General features: G+C 39.1%; 1 long non-coding RNA gene across 2 annotated transcripts in view; it reads right to left on the bottom strand.

Moving 5' to 3' along the window:
• LOC112672067 (uncharacterized) overlaps window positions 1-17449 on the bottom strand; it is a 64926-nt gene that overhangs the window by 39705 nt on the left and 7772 nt on the right. For both annotated transcript variants that reach the window (XR_004810319.2, XR_004810320.2), the window contains exon 2: window positions 14153-14211. This is a non-coding gene — a long non-coding RNA (uncharacterized LOC112672067). The remainder of the gene's footprint in view (window positions 1-14152; window positions 14212-17449) is intronic.

Here is a 17449-nt window from a genome sequence, read left to right as displayed (position 1 = left end):
ATGAAGTCCCAATAGTTCATTTTTGCTTTTGTTTCTTTTGCCTTCGTGGATGTATCTTGCAAGAAGTTACTGTGGCGGAGTTCAAAAAGGGTGCTGCCTGTGTTCTCCTCTAGGATTTTGATGGAATCTTGTCTCACATTTAGATCTTTCATCCATTTGAAGTTTATCTTTGTGTATGGTGAAAGAGAGTGGTCTAGTTTCATTCTTCTGCATGTGGATGTGCAATTTTCCCAGCACCATTTATTGAAGAGACTGTCTTTCTTCCAGTGGATAGTCTTTCCTCCTTTATCGAATATTAGTTGACCATAAAGTTCAGGGTCCACTTCTGGGTTCTCTATTCTGTTCCATTGATCTATGTGTCTGTTTTTGTGCCAGTACCACACTGTCTTGATGACCACAGCTTTGTAGTACAACCTGAAATCTGGCATTGTGATGCCCCCAGATATGGCTTTCTTTTTTAAAATTCCCCTGGCTATTCGGGGTCTTTTCTGATTCCACACAAATCTTAAAATAATTTGTTCTAACTCTCTGAAGAAAGTCCATGGTATTTTGATAGGGATTGCATTAAACATGTAAATTGCCCTGGGTAACATTGACATTTTCACAATATTAATTCTTCCAATCCATGAGCATGGAATATTTTTCCATCTCTTTGTGTCTTCCTCAATTTCTTTCAGAAGTGTTCTATAGTTTTTAGGGTATAGATCCTTTACCTCTTTGGTTAGGTTTATTCCTAGGTATCTTATGCTTTTGGGTGCAATTGTAAACAGTATTGACTCCTTCATTTCTCTTTCTTCAGTCTCGTTGTTAGTGTATAGAAATGCCACTGACTTCTGGGCATTGATTTTGTATCCTGCCACGCTGCCAAATTGCTGTATGAGTTTTAGCAATCTTGGGGTGGAGGCGTTTGGGTTTTCTATGTAGAGTATCATGTCATCGGCAAAGAGGGAGAGTTTGACTTCTTCTTTGCCAATTTGAATGCCTTTAATGTCTTTTTGTTGTCTAATTGCTGAGGCTAGGACTTCCAGTACTATGTTGAATAGCAGTGGTGAGAGTGGACATCCCTGTCTTGTTCCTTCCTATAGTGTTTATAAAGGTGATTTAAGAGATAGCCTTTCCTCTTGGAGTCAAACAAGTAATCAATTAATATAATAAAAGTCAGACTATTCCTAAGGGCTACACTGGAGGCACTGAGAAAGTGTGATAAAAATGCATAAAAAGGATAGTCAACAAGCAAGATTGCAGCAATGACTTCCTGGAGGAGGTAACCTCCTCTGTAACCTCTGTGAATGACAAATGCTACTGGTAGAGATGGGGTGGGGGGTGCAGGTCCTATCTGGCAGGCATTGTGGCATAGTGAGTGAGCTCAAATCTAGATGTCATCACTTACTACCTGTGCAGCTTCATCTCTGAGCCCTGGGTTCCTCATCAGGCCAAGTGGAGGTATCACATGGACCTTTCAGGGCTGTGGTGATTGTTGTGGGCATAATGCATATGAAAATCTAGAACAGCACACAGGAGGGCCCTCCGATGTGCTGTTCTCTTTTGGGTTCACTGAGTCATTTCAGAACCCATGACTCTAGGGCCACTGTCCAACAAAGCGCAGTCTGTGTTCCTCTGAAAAAGCACTCTTGTCAAGACTGCTTCAGACAAATATTCAAAAGCAGACCACTTCAACTCACAACAGAGTTTGTAAAGGAAATGAGCACTGAGGCTTAACTTCAGTGGTGTGGCTAGGAGCTACTGTAATAGAACAAATGGATTGTTTATCAGCTTTCTATCTGTCCCTAACAAAACCGTGTGAAATGAGGCATTAAACTCCCAGTTTTTTTAAAAGATGACAAACATTGGCTAATTTACTGGAGTAGACTGTAGTAAGCCAAATGTTTAGTTTTGCATTACATCTATATCTAGCATTTTCATTAAAAGGGGCAAAATGTAGACTTTATTGATGCTTCAGTGCCCATTTCAGATTAATGCCTAACATTTAAAACTGTGCATGAAATTGCAAATGTATCAGCAAACACATAAGAAGGACCAGACTAAGTGCTGTGTGCTTATTCACAGCCAGCCATTTCTGCGGCTGCCAATGTGTTATTGCAGGGGTTATTTGCCTACACTTGCCTAGACTGTGAATAGTTAATATTCCTGATTGCTTAGTTAAATACCTTTTTAGACAGAGAGAGAGAGGACATGAAAGAAATAGGGATCATATAATTTTTGTGTAATGAACAATTAAGTCATGATAGCCTTCTTGATTTATAGTTGATATTTCCAGGGTAATTAGGATAGTATCCTTCTGAAAAAAGCTGTTAGCTTCCTTAATCATCATTCATGGCCACAGTTCAGCTGAAGTAGCTAAGGATTAAAAAGGACTTTAGACTAAAAATAATTATTTTTCAAAAAGAACCTAATTTATGCCACCACCAAAACAAGAAAATGAAAATTTCCCCCATTTTGAGATGAGAACCACCTTTTTCATTTTTTGAGAACTTTTTTTTTTAATAATATTAAGTCTTGATTCAGTTATGTCTTATATGTGGTTATCCAAATGGCTGGGGAGAAGCCTTGTAATAGAAGATATTTCACTACACAAAGTAATAAAAAGTAAATGTTATATAAATGAAAAATGACACAATTTAGAACTGGGAAGCAGGCTAGTGTAATTTTTATGGAAGTAGGTTTTGGGGTCAGACTCCTTGGGTTCAAACCCCAGATCTGGCCCTTACCAAGCAATTACCAGTTGGCAGACCCACCTGAATACCGAGTGGAGGAGGGTTAGTTCTTCAAAGGGAGAGAGGTGGAGTCCCAAGATGAGAAACAAAAGGGCTACAAGGAGATGGAAACAACAGATGTCCAGGCTACTTCAAAGAATGATAATGTAGCTAGGAGGTGAAGGGCATGGACCACAGGCGACTCTCACATCTACAGGTCAGACCAGGGCCCAAAAGCTAAAACTTTTATATTGAGGCTGAAGACTCATTTCAAACTTACATGAGGGTCCATAGAATAGGTTCACATCCAGCCTTACTATACAACAGCAGCTTCATATTTGGGGTGTGCCTCATGGATAGTGACCACTAGCTATAAGAGCAAGTTGTATAAACATAGTGTCCAGGAAGAGATTTATGACTGATTTTGGAGAAAGTGATAGGGTGGGTCAGAGCTGAGAGCCAGTGGAATGATCTACAGACACTTTATTTTGACCTTGTGTTTAATCTTATGTCTCATTCATTCAGGTGTTCTCTCTGACATCATAGCCTACAAGATGAGCCACCAACTACTGACTAGGGCCATTGCTGAGTGCCTCAGTACCACTCAGCACCCCTAACCAATCTGCAGGATGGCTTGCTTCTCGGAATACCCATAGGGATTCTGATACTATTTTGAGGGATTTCCAGTTTTGCAGAGAATAAAGCATCAATATGTAGGCCTCTATTTTCCAGACAGACTCCATAGAACAGTAATTCTAAGGGAAATAATGGGTGCTACACAAGAGGGGTTCTATGACCAAATTTTTTTAAAGTAATTTCTACACCCAACATTGGGCTCGAAATTATGACCTCAAGATCAAGAGTCAGAAGCTCCACTGACTGAGGCAGCCAGGTGCTGCTATACAAATTTTTAAGATACATTGTTAAAGTTAAATTTATTGGGACACCTGGGTAGCTCAACGGTTGAGCATCTGCCTTTGGCCCAGGGCCTGAGCCCAGGGTCCAGTATCAAGTCCCACATTGGGTCCCTTGTGGGGAGCCTGCTTCTCCCTCTGCCTGTGTCTCTGCCTCTCTCTCTCTCTCTCTCTCTCTCTGTCTCTCATGAAAAATAAATAAAATCTTAAAAAATCAAAAAAAATAAATAAAGTTAAATTTATTTCTCTATTCTGCAAGCCTTCTCAGAGCCTTTAAGATGTTAATACTCCATGTAAATATCCAAAAGAAAATAATAAGATATGCCAAACTTCCCAAGTTTATTTGACCCCAGAGTCTTTTCTTCCCCATATCTCACACTCTGTGGAGCTGGTATTTTTCTAACAATTGCTTTGGAAATTATTTTTCTACTTCCACCTAGGATGTAGAGAACCTCAAGGGAACACTGCTCCCACACTAGCAACAAGAAAAATATAGAAAATCTACAAAACTTTCACTTTGTTGAGCTTATTAGAGAACTAAGCTGCAAAGCAAACAGGGAACTGAATTCTAAAAGATGATAAACCCTCCTGAGCGGGGACACAAAACACACCAACTATTTCTCTTATAGCAAAGAATGAGAAGAATAGGTAATTACTATAGAACTGGGTAAGAAGAAAAATTCTTAAAGGCTGAGTGTAAGCTAGCATGACAGCTTAAAATCCCTAAGCACTCTAGACACAAGAGGCATCTCTAGCTGTTTGCCCTCTCTATTCCATTGGCCTCCACTTGATATTCATATGAAAGACTAGAAGCAGGCAATAGACCAAAAAGATCTCTCTTGGCAGTACAGTCCTGCAGCATCTGCTCAGGTTTGAAGGCAAAGCAGGAGTATCTGATGAAGCCCATTCATCCTCTGAGCTCTGTATGAGGACAAGGTGGTAGCTGTCTGCCCCTGGCCCAGGGGCAAGAGACACATTTGTGCCCAAGATTCAGCTCTGACACCAAATCGAGGTCTGCTACTGCTGGGTGAGAGACAGGAAACTCTGTCGGGGAGAAGATCCCTCACCATTTCAAAGCAGAGTTTAATTTAGCTGGGGAGAGATAACAGGATATCATAGTGGTTGTTAGGATGGACACTGAAGTCAGAGAGGCCTGGCTTGGATCCAGGATCCACCACCTAAGAGCCATGTGACCTTCGACGCATTAGCAAAGTCATTGAACCTTAGTTTTCTTATGTAAAATAAGAACAAGAGTAATAAGTCTTTCCCAGAGAATTGCTAGGAAAACTGGAGTCATGTATAACACAGCACAGTCCAAGGCACATGGGAAGCAATCAGCAAAGGGCAGTTTTTGCTTTGATTACAGCAGTTGTTAGAAACTGATAAAAAGCAGTTGAGAATTAGTCTGCTAGGACTGCCATAACAAAATACTATAGCCAGGGTGGCCAAAACAACAAAAAAGTATTTTCTCACAATTCTGGAAGCCAAAAATCTGAGATGCGGAGGGCAGCAGGGCTGGGTTCTGGTGAGAGCTATGATCCTGATTTACAGATGGCCACCATCTCAACATGTCTTCACATGGCTGAGAGGGCAGAGAGATAACTAGATCTTTGATGTCTCTCCTTACAGGGTTAGTAATACCATTATGAGGGCCCCACTCTCATGACCTCATCTAAACCTAATTATTTCCCAACCACCCCAGCTCAAAATACCATTAGGGGTTAGGGCTTCAAAATACAAATTTGGGGAGGGGACACAATTCAGTCCATAGCAAGTTACAAAGAGCACTTTCCCAATCATAGTAAAAATTAGTTGTTTTTACCTGACAATTTTTGGTTCCTCTTTTTTCTGTTAACATCTGCTTATTTTTCTTCTAGGAATCCACTTACCTACTCTCAATTCACATGTTTCAGGTGGAGCTGACTCCTCCCACACCTACCTTTAGAGGTGGGGATATGACCAAGGCCTGGCCAACAAGCATATTCCATATGCAGGTTAAAGTAATCAGTTCAGAGATAAATTCATGTTCTCCAAGACAGTTCAGTGAGAAATCAGACACCATCACACACCTATTAGAATGGCTTAGGAAAAACCCCCAAAACTTGATGATAAGAAGTACTGATAAGAATTAGGAGCAACTAGAACTCTCACATACTGCTGATGGGAATGCAATATGGTAGGGCCATTGTGGTAGATAGAGTATGTGCCCTCCCTCAAAATTCATATCCACTGTGAACATTAGAATATGATCTTATTTGGAACTAGGGTCTTTGCAGATAATAATTAGTTAAGATGAGGTCATACTTCATTAGGGTGAGCTCTAAATCCAATGACTGGTGCCCACAAAAGATGAGGAAAGGACACAAGAAGACCCATGAGAGAAGACCAGGTGAAGACTGAGACACAAATCGAAGTAATACAGTTGCAAGCCAAGAAATGCTATGTACTGCCAGGAGCCACCAAAAGTAGGAAGAGTCAAGAAAGATTCTCTCCTAGAGCCTTTGAAGGGAGTTTAACCTGCTCACACCTCGACTCCAGACTTCTAACCCCCACAACTGTGAGGGAATGGAGTGCTGGGTTTTGGTGTTTTGTTTTGTTTTGTTTTGTTTTTGTATGTGTGTGTGTGTTTTAAATTTAAATTCAAGTAACATATAGTATATTATTAGTTTCAGAGGTAGAATTTAGTGATTCATCAGTTGCATACAACACCCAGTGCTCATTCCATCAAGTGCCCTCCTTAATGCCCATCACCTATTTACCCCATCTCCCACCCATTTCCCCTCCAGCAACTCTCAGTTGGTTTCCTTTTTTTTTTTTTAAGATTTTATTTATTTGAGAGAGAGAGAGCGCATGTGTGCGCACATGCACCCACATGACAAGCAGGGGAGGGGCAAGGGGAGAAGGAGAAGCAGACTCTCCTCTGAGCAAAGAGCCCAATGTGGGGCTCAATCCCAGAGAATCATGACTTGAGCCAAAGACAGACACTTAACCGACTGAGCCACCAAGGTTTGGTGCCCCAACCCTCAGCTAGTTTCCTATAGTTAAGAGTCTCTTGTGGTTTGTCTCCCTCTCTGTTTTCAATTTATTTTATTTTTCCTTCCATTTCCCTATGTTCATGTGTTTTGTTCCTTAAATTCCATATATGGGGGCACCTAGGTGGCTCAGTGGTTGAGCGTCTGCCTTTGGCTCAGGGTGTGATCCTAGGCTCCTAGGATCGAGTCCCGCATTGGGCTCCCTGCAGGCAGCCTGCTTCTCCCTCTGCCTATGGCTCTGCCTTTCTCTTTGTGTCTCTCATGAATAAATGAATAAAAGCTTTAAAAAATAAATAAATTCCACATATGAGTGAAACCATATGATTTTTATCTTTCTCTGACTGACTTATTTCATGTAGCATAATACCCTCTAGTTTCAAGAGTGCTGTTGTTTTAAGCCATCAAGTTTGTATTAATTTGTTACTATAGAGCTCTAAGAAACTGGAAAAAAAAAAAAAAGTTTGGCAGTTTCTCATTAAATTAAACATGCATTTATCCTAACTCAGAAATCCCACTCCTAGATATCTACCCAAGAGAAACAAAAACTTACATTCACACAAAAATGTTTATACAAGCTGTTTATAGCAGCTATATTTGTAATCACCAAAAACTGGAAACAATCCAAATGTCCTTCAAATGGTGAACAGGTAAACAAAGTATGGCATGTGCATACTATGGAATAATACTCAGCAATAAAAAGAACTAACTATTGCTAAACATAAGAACATGGATAAATATCAAATGTATTATGCTAAGTGAAAAAAGCCATACTCAAAGGGCAATACACTATATGATTCTATCTATATGACATTCTAGAAAATGCAAAACTGTAGAGACAGAGAAAAGATTAGTTATCAGGGATTGGGGGTTAAAGAGGGGCTGACTACCGGGGGGCAGCATGAGGAGGGAATTTCTTGAGTGGCAAAGCTATTTTTTAACCCGAGTGTGCATTTATCAAACCCACAGAAGTTTATACAGCAAAAAGTGAATTTTACTGAACGTAAATTAAATAAATATATAAATAAATCTACATCAAAGATGTAGAAGCTCCTTGCCAATATTATATGTTTGTGTATTTGCTTTTAAAGCCATACACACTTATGATGGCAAAATCTTCATTTGCATTTGGTTTGATACACCTAAAGTCACTGAAATTTCTTTCAACAACAATTTAGTTGAAAACATCAAGCATTACCCACACTCATAGTTTCCTGTCCAGTGAAGGAGGCTAAGGGGAGCTCAGTGTTGACAATGTGGAAGACTTCAACAGGAACCACTTTTGAGCTGTTGTGCTAATAAATCAGATTTGTGTAATTTTCTCAAAATAGAAAATAACCTCAAAACATCCATCTGAAGAAATAAGATCACAAAAAGAGGAAGGTAGAGGAGGATGCAAAACTGTCTGAATAGTAACAAACCTTAGAAAAATTAAGTACTAAATGTGAAAGGAAAAAATGGGTTTCAGTATATCTATTACCAGATCAGTCTGACTGTGGGCTACCCATTGAGAAATATTTACTAGGAGAGATTTCTAACCTTTTACCTAAAAGAAAACAGTGTGATTAAGCTCCAGCGGCCCCTCCTCTTTGACAGAGACAGGTATATCATTTTTAAGAAAGTGGGCTCTAGGGTTAGATAATCTTAATCTTAGAAATACTACCAGATTTGTAACTTTGGCCAAATCACTTAACCTGTAAAATGTGGATATTAATATGTATATTAGAGTTGTCACATGAATAACATAATGTGTAGAAGTATCTGTAAGATAGTAGGAGTATCTGCAAGATAATAAACCCTCAGCCAAAACAACCTTGAAAAAGAACAAAGTTGAAAGACTCACATGTTGTGATTTCAAAACTTACCACAAAGCTACTGTAAGCAAAATAGTGCAGTATTAGCATAAGGACAGCTATCTAGAACAATGGAATAGAACTAAGAGTCCAGAAATGAACCCATACATTTATGGCCAAGTGCTCTTCAACGGGGGTACTAATAGATGGGGATTGAATAGTCTCTTCAACAAATGGTGCTGAGACAACAGGATACCTGCCTGCAAATAATGAGGTTGGACCCCTACCTCATCCCATATACAAAAATTAACTCAAGTGTATCAATGACCCAGATATAAGAGCTAAAATCATAAAACTCTTAGAAGAAAACATAGGGTTAAATCTTTATGAACATGGACTTGGCAGTACATGCTTAGATATGACACCAAAAGCATGAACAAGAAGAGAAAAAATATATAGGTTGGGCTTCAACAAAATTTAAAATTTTTGTATGTTCAAGGACATTATCAAGAAAGTAAAAAAGGGAACCCTGGGTGGCGCAGCGGTTTGGCGCCTGCCTTTGGCCCAGGGCGCGATCCTGGAGACCCGGGATCGAGTCCCACGTCAGGCTCCCGGTGCATGGAGCCTGCTTCTCCCTCTGCCTGTGTCTCTGCCTCTCTCTCTCTCTCTCTCTGTGTGACTACCATAAATAAATAAAAATTAAAAAAAAAAAAAAAGAAAGTAAAAAAGACAACCTACAATATAGAAAAAAATAACTGCAGATCATATATCTCATAAGGGTCAGTAAATTATATAATTAGCTTACCCAGAAAATGTAAAGAACTCTTACAACTCAACAACAAAAAGGCAAACAACCCAATTTAAGAATGGACAAAAAACTTGAATAGACATTTCTCCAAAGAAGATACACAAATTGCAAATAAGCAGATGGGAAAAATGTTCAACATCATTAGCCACTAGAGAAATGCAAATCAAAACCACAATGAAATAGCACTCACATCAACAAAGATGCCTATAATCCAAAGGGGGGGAAAAATAAAAAGGAAAATAACAAGTGTTGGCGAGGATGGAGAAATTAGAATCCTTGCACATTGTTGGTGGGAATGTAAAATGATACAGCTCCTATGGAAAACAATTCGACAGTTCCTCAAATTGTTAAACACAGAATTACCATGTGACCTAGCAATTCCACTCCTAGGGACACACCAAAAAGAATTGAAAACAGATACCAAATACTTGTATACATGTTCATAGCACTATTCACAATAGCCAAAAGGCGGAACCAATCCAACTATCTATCAACTGATAAATGAATAAACAAAGTGTATATGCATACAATAGAATATTATTCAGCCACAAAAAGGAATGATGTACTTCAAAAATATTATGCTAATGTTTTAGAAGCTAAACAAAAAAAGACCACACCTTGTATTAACCCATTTATGTGAAATATCTAGAATAGATAAACCCATAGAGACAGAAAGTAGCTTGGTGGTTTCCAGGAACTGGGGGAAAGAGGGAATGGGGAAGTGCCTACTTAATGGGTACAGGGTTTTATTTTGGAACAACGGAAATGTTTTGGAACAGAATAAAAGTGGTGGTTGCACAACATTGTGACTGCACTAAATGCTATTGAATGGTTGTTTACTTTTAAATGGTTAACTTTATATGAATTTCACCTAAATAAATAAAAATGTTATTAATAAGTATAAATTATATCCAGAAAATATTTGCTTCTACTGTAAATATTAATAGAGACTTGAAAAAATAGAAAAAATATAAGCGTCCAATAAATTCACTATTCTTTTAATCTAAGGTTTTGCCTAATACATACATTGAAGTATTGTAATTTATTTTTTTTTTTTTTTTTATGATAGTCACAGAGAGAGAGAGAGGCGCAGAGACACAGGCAGAGGGAGAAGCAGGCTCCATGCACCGGGAGCCCGACGTGGGACTCGATCCCGGGTCTCCAGGATCGCGCCCTGGGCCAAAGGCAGGCGCCAAACCGCTGCGCCACCCAGGGATCCGAAGTATTGTAATTTAAAATATGGATGGACTGCAGGGAAATACAAATCAAAACTACAATGAGATACCACCTCACACCAGTGAATCGGCGAAAATTAACAAGACAGGAAACAACAAATGTTGGGGAGTATGTCGAGAAAGGGGAACCCTCTTGCACTGTTGGTGGGAATGCAAACTGGTATAGTCACTCTGGAAAACAGTGTGGATGTTCCTCAAGAAGTTAAAAATAGAGCTACCCTACGACCCAGCAATTGCACTACTGGGGATTTACACCAAAGATACTGATGAAGTGAAATGCCAGGATACCTGCACCCGATGTTTCTAGCAGCAATGTTCACAATAGCCAAACTGTGGAAGGAGCCTCGGTGTCCCTTGAAAGATGAATGGATAAAGAAGATGAGGTCTATGTATACAATGGAATATTACTCAGCCATCAGAAGAGACGAATACCCACCATTTGCTTCGACATGGATGGAACTGGATGGTATTGTGCTGACTGAAATAAGTCAATCGAAGAGAAAGACCATCATCATATTGTTTCACTCATATGTGGAATGTAAGAAATAGTGAAAGGAATTATACGGAAAGGAGGGGAACTGAGTGGGAAAAATTAGAGAGGGAAACAAACCATGAGAGACTCCTAACTCTGGGGAACAAACAAAAGGTAGTGGAAGGGGAAGTGGGCAGGGGGTGGGGTAACTGGGTGACGGGCAATGAGGAGGACACTTGATGGGATGAGCACTGGGTGTTATACTATATGTTGGCAAATAGAATCTAAATTAAAAAATGTAAAAAAAAATATGGATGGACTGGAGGGAGGCAGGGTACATGCTTCTCCATGTCAGATGATTCAGACAGTGAAATATATAAAGCTTCCTAAGTTCTGTGCTTCTTAAATTCATGCTTTGTATTCTGATAGCGTCTTCAGCTGTGGTACAAAAGTTATGAGTGGGAAGACCCAGATATGGTAGACTCTGATGTGAAGGCTAGCTCTTTATTTAAAAAGCTAGCCCAGGGCAGTCTGGGTGGCTCAGCGGTTTAGCATCGCCTTCTGCCCAGGTCGTGATCCTGGAGACCCTGGATTGAGTCCCACATCACGCTCCCTGCATGAAGCCTGCTTCTCCCTCTACCTGTGTCTCCCCTCTCTCTCTGTGTGTGTCTCTCATGAATAAATAAATAAAATCTTTTTAAAAAAAATTTTTTAAAAAAGCTAGCCCATGCCTTGGAAGAAGTAGAAAGTTGATTTTATCTAAGGATGAGCAGGCTCTCTCATCCATGTGCTGCAGAAAGCAAATTTTAGTCCTCAAACTCAGCTACAGACGTATGAAATACAGAAACCAAATTGTAAGAGCATTATAATTAACCCAAAAGCCAACACATTTTTAGACATTTAATATAATAAAAGGGCCATAAAGTAAAAGGGCCATTATTGAGTAAATGGGATACTTGGTTAGATACTTTAAGGAAAATTTTTATCTGGTCCTTCACTTCATACTGTGGGGCAAAATAAATTCCAGATAGATTAAGAGTTAAATGTATAAAGAAGGGGGATTGGGAAGGGAGAGTCTTAGGGAGATATTTTTTTAAGGCAGGCAGATGCTCATTTGTTCTCTGAATGAGGAAAGATTTTCTAAGCTTAAGAAAAATAAAAGAAATTATCATAAAGAAGATATTGCTACATATGACTACATAAAATTTCTCACATACAAATTATAAGCATCTTTTTTAGAAACTGAGAAATATTTCTGTAATAAATAAGACAAAAAGTCATATCCTCCAATATAAAAAACTCAAATTCCTATAAAAAGGACTGAGACATGAAACACTAAAGAAGAAAAAGAAATAGCATATAAAATAATTCAATTTTTATTAAAAACTACACATAAAAGTATATCATTCTCCTCCTATGCAATTAAGAAAGATTAGGTGGATAAACAATCTTCCACATTGGTGAATGTATGGTGAAACGAGTCTTGTTCTTCAGGGATGTAAACTAATAGAACTTTCCTAGGAAATAATTTCACAATATTTATCAAATATCCATCCTTTGGACTCGAATCATTTTCTATGAATGTACTCTAGAAGGAATAAAACTGAAATGGAAGTAAACTGTGCTCATTTTAGAAAAGTTTGTAACAGGAACAACACCTGGTTGGCTCAGTGGTTGAACGTCTGTCTTCGGCTCAGGGTGTGGTCCTGGGGTCCCCGGATTGGGTCCTATATGCGGCTCCCCTCAAGGAGCCTGCTTCCCCCTCTGCCTATGTCTCTGCCTCTCTCTGTCTCTCATGAATAAATAAATAAAATCTTTAAAAAATAAAAAAAAGTTTGTAACAAGAAAACAATGTTATACAACCCAATAATAAAAGAATTAAGAAATTATGGCATCATTACATAAGAATACATTATGTAATCATTGACATGATATTTATAAAGGAAAATATTTATTTATATAAAATATTTTGGGCAGCCTGGGTGGCTCAGTGGTTTAGCGCCGTCTTCAGCCGAGGGTGTGATCCTGGTGACCTGGGATCGAGTCCTGCGTCAGGCTCCCTGCATAAAGCCTGCTTCTCCCTTTGCCTGTGTCTCTGCCTCTTTCTCTCTCTCTCTCTCTCTCTCTCTCTCTCTCTCTCTCTCTTTTTGTGTGTGTGTCTCATGAATAAAAAAACAAAATATTTTTTAAAAAATAAATAAAATAAAATATTTCAAGGGGTGCCTCGCTGGCTCAGTCCATAAGTCCATAGAGCATGCAATTCTTGATCTTGGGATCATGAGTCCAAGTGTCACATTAGGTGTAAGGCTCACTACAAAAAAAAAAAAAAAAAAAAATATATATATATATATATATATATATATATATATACACACACACATATATATATAAGCTTAAGATATATATATATATTTATTTATTTATTTTAATTTTTATTTATTTATGGTAGTCACACAGAGAGAGAGAGAGAGGCAGAGACATAGGCAGAGGGAGAAGCAGGCTCCATGCACCGAGAGCCCGACGTGGGATTCGATCCCGTGTCTCCAGGATCGCGCCCTGGGCCAAAGGCAGGCGCCAAACCGCTGCGCCACCCAGGGATCCCTATATATATATATTTTAAACACAGGAATCAAAATTGCATGTTCAGTATAATCAGAATTATGATAAAACATAGCGACCGAATTGTCTATCTCTCTAGATGAAAAATGCGCATACCACTTGATCCAGCAGTTCCAATTCCAGGAATTTGTCCTAGATATGCTAAAGCAGAAATGACAGAAATGTTTGTTGAGTGAATGGTTGAATTAATTTAATAATTTGATAGAAGAATGGCAATCAACATTTGAGTTCACTTAAATACTCTATTATTTGGATGGATAGTCTGGGGGATGCTTTCCCGAGAACTCTTCCCTAGGGTGAGCTTGTGATAGGCTCTTAGAGAGACTGAGCCTTGACTCAACTCTAGAACTAAGAGCAAGCAGAAGAGGGGCACCTGGGTAGCTCAGTGGTTGAGCGTCCGCCTTTGGCTCAGGTGGTAATCCTGGGGTCCTGGGACCATATGTCCCATCAGTTTCCCGCTATGTCTCTGCCTTTCTCTCTGTGTCTCTCATGAATAAATAAAATCTTTAAAAAAAAAAAAAAAAAAAGTAAGAGAAAGTAGAAGAGGCAGCCCAACACTGGAACTTACCAGAGGGTCCGTGCAATGAGAGATTCCTTGCATCCTTCAACACCTCAAATGCATAACCACTGAAATACAAGAGATAAATGTGTTCTTTAGGAAGTTAAGAACAGAAATACACAGCATCTTAGCACTAAATGAAACATTAAAGATGACCCAGTTCAAGCCCCACATTTTATGATGAAGTAATAGACTCAGAGAAGGTAAGTGACACATCCAAAGTCACACTGCAACTTAACAGCAAACCTAGGGTACCTTTCATAGTACTTTCATAATCATAAACTACAAAGTAACAGGAACATAAAAGTGGAGTAGGATGCAAACTAATTTCCTAAAATTACTACATAAAAATACTCTAAGAACAGAGAGACTTTATGTTGAGACTTAAAATAAATTTGAGGTTCTATTTCACTCACTTGGCTCCTTATTTAGCTTTCTTATCATAAACAACTATGTGTAACAACTTAAACAAATTAATCTTGGAAAATTGTCTTTAGAAGAAATTTTTTTTTATGTGAGGAGATAGGTTTTTATTCATTAAAAGTTAAAGCAACAGGCACATTTTAGAAGAATTTTTAAAATTTAATCTACCTGAGGGGCACCTGAGTGGCACAGTGGGTTAGATTGATGACTCTTGATTTCAGCTCGGGTTGTGATCTCAGGGTCATAAAATTAAGGAATTTGTCAGACTCCATGTTCAGCACAGAGTCTGCTTAAGATTCTCTCCCAGGGACACCTGGGTGGCTCAATGGTTGAGCGTCTGCCTTTGGCTCAGGCTGTGATCCTGGAGTCCTGGGATCAAGTCCCACATCGGGCTCCCTGCATGGAGCCTGCTTCTCCCTCTGCTTGTGTCTCTGCCTTTCTCTGTGTCTCTCATGAATAAATAAATAAAATCTTAAAAAAAAAAAGACTCTCCCAAATAAAAGGCATCCAAATCAGCAAAGAGGTCAAACTCTCTCTTCTCAGATGACATGATACTCTACGTGGAAAATCCAAAAGACTCCACCCCAAAATTGCTAGAACTCAGACAGGAATTCTGCAGTGTGGCAGGATACAAATCAATACACAGAAATCAGTTTCATTTCTATACACTAACAATGAGACAGAAGAAAGAGAAATTAAGGGGTCAATCCATTTATAATTTCACCAAAAACTATAAGATACCTAGGAATAAACCTAACCAAAGAGGCAAAGGATGTGTACTCAGGGGCAGCCCCGGGGTGTTATCCTGGAGTCCCAGAATTGAGTCCCACATCACGCTCCCTGCATGAAGCCTGCTTCTCCCTCTACCTGTGTCTCTGCCCCCTCCCCCCGTGTCTCACATGAATAAATAAATAAAATCTTAAAAAAAAAAAAGGATCTGTACTCAGAAAACTATAGAACACTCATGAAAGAAACTGAGGAAGACACAAAGAAATGGAAAAACATTCCATGTTCTGGATTGGAGGAACAAATATTGTTAAAATGTCTATGCTACTTTGAGCAATCTATACATTCAATGTAATCCCTATCAAAATACCATCGACTTTTTTTCACAGAGCTGGAACAAATAATCCTAAAATTTGTATGGAACCAGAAAACACCCCAAATAGCCAAGGAACATTGAAGAAGAAAACCAAAGTTGGTGGCATCACAATTCTGGACTTCAAGCTCTATTACAAAGAGCTCTATTACAAAGAGATATTTCACCAAGACAATATGGTACTGGCACAAAACAGACACATAGGTCAATGAAACTGAATAGAGAACCCAGAAATGGACCCTCAATTCTATGGTCAACCAACAAATCATGAAAGAATATCTTATGGAAAAATGACAATCTCTTCAACAAATGGTGTTTGGAAAATTGGACACCCATATGCAAAAGAATGAAACTGGACACCTTTCTTACACCATACACAAAAAGAAACTCTAAATGGGTGAAAGACCTAAATGTGAGACAGGAATCCACCAAAATCCTAGAGGCACCAACCTCTGCGACCTCTGCCATAGCATCTTCTTGCTAAACACATCTCCAAAGGCAAGGGAAACAAATGCAAAAATGAAATATTGGGACTTCATCAAGATAAAAAGCTTTTGCACAGTATAGGAAACGGTAGACAAAACCAAAAGACAACCGACAGAATGGGAGAAGATATTTGCAAATGTCTTATCATATAAAGGGCTAATATCCACAATCTGTAAAGAATGTATCAAACTCAACACCCAAAGAACAAATATTCCAATCAAGAAATGAGCAGAAGACATGAACAGACATTTCTCCAGAGAAGACACACAAGTGGCCAACAGACACATGAAAAAATGTTCAACATCACTCAACATCAGGGAAATACAAATCAAAACCACAATGAGACCACCTCACACTGGTCAGAATGGCTAAAATTATCCAGCCAGCAAACGACATGTGTTGGCAAAGATGCAGAGAAAGGGGAACCCTCCTACATTGTTGGTGGGAATGCAAACTGCTGCAGCCACTCTGGAAAACAGTATGAAAGTTCCCCCAAAAGTTAAAAATAGAGCTACCCTACGACCCAGTGATTGCACTACTGGGTATTTACCCCAAAGATCCAAATGTAGTGATCTGAAGGGGCACTTGCACCCCAATGTTTATCAGCAGCAATGTCCACAATAGCCAAACTATGGAAAGACCCAAGCTGTCCATCAACAGATGAATGGATAAAGAAGGTGTGGTGTATATATACAATGGAATACTGCTCAGCCATCAGAAAAAGAAATCTTGCCATTTGCAACGACATGGATGGAACTAGAGGGTATTATGCTAAGTGAAATAAGTCAGAGAAAGACAATTATCATATGATCTTACTCATATGTGGAATTTAAGAAACAAAACAGAGGATCATAGGGGAAGGAAGGTAAAAATAAAACAAGACATAATCATAGTGGAGACAAACCTTAAGAGACCCTTAATCATAGGAAACAAACTGAGGGTCGATGGAGGAGAGGAGGGTGGGAGGATGGGGTAACTGGGTGATGGACATTAAGGAGGGCATGTGATGTAATGAGCACTGGGTGTTATTAAAGACTGATGAATCACTGACCTCTACCTCCGAAACTAATAATGCATTATAAAGACTCCTAACTCTGGGAAATGAACTAGGGGTGGTGGAAGGGGAGGAGGGCAGGGGGTGGGGGTGAATGGGTGACGGGCACTGAGGGGGACACTTGACGGGATGAGCACTGGGTGTTATTCGGTATGTTGGTAAATTGAACACCAATAAAAAATTAATTTATTTAAAAAAATAAAATAATTTAAATTTTTTAAAAAGATTTTTTTTTCCCTCTCCC

The sequence above is a fragment of the Canis lupus genome, chromosome 28, assembly GCF_003254725.2.
Source record: "Canis lupus dingo isolate Sandy chromosome 28, ASM325472v2, whole genome shotgun sequence".
In the NCBI taxonomy this organism is placed as follows: domain Eukaryota; kingdom Metazoa; phylum Chordata; class Mammalia; order Carnivora; family Canidae; genus Canis; species Canis lupus.
Note: the sequence above shows the minus strand (reverse complement) of the source record. Positions and strands in the feature narration are given on the sequence as shown.